The sequence below is a fragment of the Aquarana catesbeiana genome, linkage group LG03, assembly GCF_042186555.1.
Source record: "Aquarana catesbeiana isolate 2022-GZ linkage group LG03, ASM4218655v1, whole genome shotgun sequence".
NCBI lineage: Eukaryota > Metazoa > Chordata > Amphibia > Anura > Ranidae > Aquarana > Aquarana catesbeiana.
In genome coordinates this window covers 569,039,784-569,044,432 of record NC_133326.1, presented here as the reverse complement: position 1 = coordinate 569,044,432, position 4,649 = coordinate 569,039,784, and positions in this window count along the sequence as shown.

Here is a 4,649-nt window from a genome sequence, read left to right as displayed (position 1 = left end):
GCAACTTTCTAGTAGTTAATGCGGTTACACTCAGTGGCGGCCCATCCATACGGGGAGCAGGGGCGCTGCCCCCCTAATCCATGTGTCCGGGCCCCTAATCTACATGTGGGGCGCCGGACACATGGATTCCAATGGGGTTTTTTTTTTTTTTTTTTTTTAGAAGCACGTGATTAAAGCCAGAGGCTCTAATGGGCTTCAAAAAAGGGTGGGCTCGGGGACCCCGAGCCCACCCACTTATGTGACAATAGCGAATTAACATTCGCTATTGTCTTCCGGATTCTCCTCCTGGCCAATCGGGAAGTGGGTCCTGAGACCCGTCACCCAATTGGCTGAGAGGAGAAGTGATCCTATTGGCTGCCTAGGAGAAGGGAGAGATGCACGGCGGAAGCTGCCATGATGCCGAGGAGGAGGAGATGCGGGGGAAGCCCCCGTCACTAGGAGGAAGTGCCCACGACCAGATGGGGTGAGTGTGGGGCTGGTGCCCGACCGACTGGGGGCTGTGGGTGTATTGTTTGCTGCCCACAACCCCCCCCCCCCCCCCGAAAAAAAATAATATACCACCAGCCGCCACTGGTTACACTGATGATCATTTGTGACCATAGTAATGACGAAAATCGAAGGAGGAGGATGGAAAATCTTTGTGGAATGAACAGAATTCTGTACATTTAAATTTTGTTTGGGAAAAATCGCACTTATTGTAATGTTCATCATGAAATAAATGTAGAGTTCAAATCAATGGCATGGTAATCAAATAAAATTGGTCAGGGTTGGTTTTGATGCAAAATTTGTCGAGTCCATAAGAGTATTTAGAGTGCTGTGATGAACGATGGTTCTCAATTTGCATGCGTTTGAACAAAATTGGGCTGGTGTATGGCTAACTTTATTTATGTCAGTTCTGAATAGACGACCCCCCAAATATAATGTTTAGAAGCTTTATATAAAGGCTGAGTTCACTGATTCCAATACTGGCCCATTTGTGCCTTCCCTTTGCATGAAGGCTCATTTCCCCTGATCCCTCTGCAGAGCTCGGTAGCCCCTTGTGTCATGACAACAGATATCCAGGAATGAAACATGAGACTGCATTCTTCACATTCCGGGGCTGGAACTCTGTGTGAACCACAATGCAGGTAGACAGTTCAGCCATAGAAACTGTCTGGCCCCTGCGTGTATTAATCTGCTTAGAAATATGGCTGCTCCCCCTTAAAATGAAGCTGCAGCTAAAGGAGATGTAAACCCAATCACTAAAATATTCTATATGCTTAAAGGGTAACTCCACTTTCGTGGGAAAAAAAAAAAACGCATATACAATTGCGACACAAGTCATTGAATGTTATTTAAAAATTACATTTCCTTTTCAATCTGCAGCTCTGTCATTTTCTTTAAAATGCAGTATGGCTACCTGGAGGTGTTCTGTACACAGAATGTGTACAGAACGCTGCCCAGAAGCATCATTTCCTGCTTGTGTGATTGGCTCACTGATTTTCCCAGAAGTCTGCACTAAGATACCAGTCAGATTTCAGGCATCCCCTGCAACACAAATGTCATTTTTGGTGAGACGCTCCCAATAGGAAATCACGTCTAAAGGGATGCAGATCCTGCAATTTTCCTCATTAGAGCCCTGCAGGTGCAGCAGCTGACTGATAATTATGAAACCACTCCCATTAGACTCACTCATCACACGGACACGGACACACATGGATTTCTTCAGAATAACAAAAGGTAGGAATCTACAACAAAGTTTGGTAAAATCATTGCAATGTGCATAGATCACCCAGAGGGGAATTTTTTTTTCTCAACAAAAGTGGAATTACTCTTTTTAAACATGTTCATGTAATTCCAAAAGTTGTTTTGAATCTTCTTGCATTTGCAGCTTTCATTCATAATACCTGGTGATCCTGCCATGAAAGTCCTTGTTGAAGAACTTCCTGTTAAAGGATGACAACTCCTGATTGTGATCCAGCAAATTTTAAATATATGTGTGCAGACACAGCTGCTTCACATTACGCTATAGCCTCATGTACACAGGCAACTGGGACCATACAGTATAAAAATACAGGCATATTTCCCCACGCTGGAGCCACAGGTGCTGCGCACAGCCGAACAAGTAATCAGTGGTTGTATGCAGCTATACACTGGTACTTGCATAAACATGCACATGTGTACAGATGGACGCCCCTAGATACAGGCTATCTGTCCAGACTGCCCACATGAATGCGCATGGTTATGGAAGTACCATGTATAACCATGTACAGCCATTTATCTAAGGCCTGGTTCACACCAGATGCAGTCCAGTGTCTTTTTATTCTACATCAGATACGCATGGGCAGTGTTTAACATGGATTCCGATGACCCTAATTCACATTCCGTGCAGTGCGTTCCAATTAGGGTTGCCACCTCATCCCTTTAAAACCGAACACATTAATTACACAGGTTCTGTGGGTGATTGAGGTGATAATTAAACTCACTTGGTGCCTTATCTGCATTAAATTGTGTTCAGGTTTAAGGGGATGAGGTGGCAACCCTAGTTCCAATGCAGTCAACAAAAGTAGAACATGTTGCATTTTTCTCTATGGAACGCTGCAAAAGGCATCAATATGCACCGTAACGCACATATTCTAAATTGATAAGAGGAAAAAATGCACTGGAACGCATCAAAAACACACTAGGTCACATCAAAAATGGGCATGCAGAAATGCATCTGGAAGACCGTAACGCAGAAATTGTTGCGTGAACCGGCTCTCAAGGCAGCTGTAAGCAGCACCTCTGGCTCCCGAGCAGGGAAATACACCCACATATTACATTATATGGCTCTAGGCATCCGTAAGCATGAGGTCTACATCTGTATCTACATGTAGATAAAGCTGCCCATAGACAGATTTTCTTTTTTCATTCAGCCACCAGGTTCATTAGCAGAAACAAGGTGGATGGAGGAATCCCCCTCGCAACTGGGACATTGTATTCTAACAGGGGGACCCACTACTGCAGCCGCTGATTGACTAAAGTTTGCCAGCATGTCTCTTCAACAGAAGTTGATGGAACGATTGATGTTTGTTGAGCAGGGATGGCCACAAGCTGATACAAGTTTGGTCGGTTCAGCAGAATTTTAATCAGTGTATGGCCAGCCTAAAGCGGTAGTAAACATCAGTTAAAGAAAGAAAAAATCCCCTGCAAGGCAATGTCATAATGTGCTAGTATGCATCCTAGCACATTATGAGAGACTTGCCTTAAAACAAAGCCCTCCAGCATCGGGCTGTCACTGCTGAGAGGGCGTTTCCATCTTCACCCGGTCTTCCTTCTGCGTTCACAGCCTTCAGCTACATGAGTGGCCGGGGGAGCCTTTTACGGCACTGGCTCTGAAGGTCCAGCACGGTATACTGGACCATCAGAGCCATGCACTGGTGACGTCACCGCCTGCATGCACTCTTAATATCTCCTAAACAGTGCAGGTTTAGCATATAGTCTCAGTACTTAGAACTAAAAATAAGGATCCCTCAAGGTGCAAATCCCTGCTAGTGCCAGCTATGAATACATCGACAGTATAAATATCTAAAAATATAAATAAACCCCTATACGCTTGAAACTGGAAAAAGGGGGAAAAGAATCGGAGTGGGAGCTCTTGGCATCATATCATCAAAAACTCATAATAAATGATATCAAAAACACATAAATGGAATAGCCAATGATAAAAACTGAATCATTCACATGTCAATCATACTGTGATAAAAACTCAATGACCGCCATTCTTGCCCCTATCCTGTCACAGTGATATATATATATATATATATATATATATATATATATATATATATATATATATATATATATATAGCGAGGAATGTGAAAATACAATATCTTCAATCTTGAGCAGCAATAATAAATTGAAACATGGAAATTGCATGAATAGGATGTGGAGCTTAGTTGGCTCCCAACGGGAAATAGATCCTAGGAAGATCAGACCTGGATCCTGGGAAAGAGACACGCTGGCATATTGTGGTAGGTGGTGTTAATTCCTTAATGTATCTAAAAAGGGGAAATTGCTGAAATAAGAAAATGGAAGGGACGGCATCCTGGGTCAACAGTAGTCTAGAGGAGGTATATGGAATTGAAAGATACAGTCACAGTATGTATGTGGCATGAAACGCCAGAGATTTGAATGAAAAACCATGTCCTGTAACCTCCCTCTCACTGTTGCAAACCAAAATTTGATATCCAGAGTGTGCATGCAAGTTGACAATCCTGGTCCATGGGAGACCATACATGGATCAAAGCATATAGTCCCACGTAGAAAGAGAGTAAATAGATACTTATCAGCTAGTGATGGAAAGATAAATCTTCTGTGCCATTGCCGATTTCCAATGAGGCCCGTCAAGCATGGGCAAGTGTTCGTATCCTCCAGTCACAGGGGCAAGGTGGACAAGGAAACAGAGAGCCTAACCAGTTTCGCCGGTCACCGCCGGCTGTGTCAGAGGCAGTGTGGTCCCATCTGATATTCACAGTACCTACAGGTAAGCCTTATCATATATTAAAAGATGAAAAAGTGGATTTACTACCACTTTAAAGAGGAGCTTCAGCCAGGTTCCAAAAAATTAAGAGTTGTCTTCACCCAGGCCAGTTCTTTGCTGGTCCTCCGGTTCCTGGCACCGGCATGT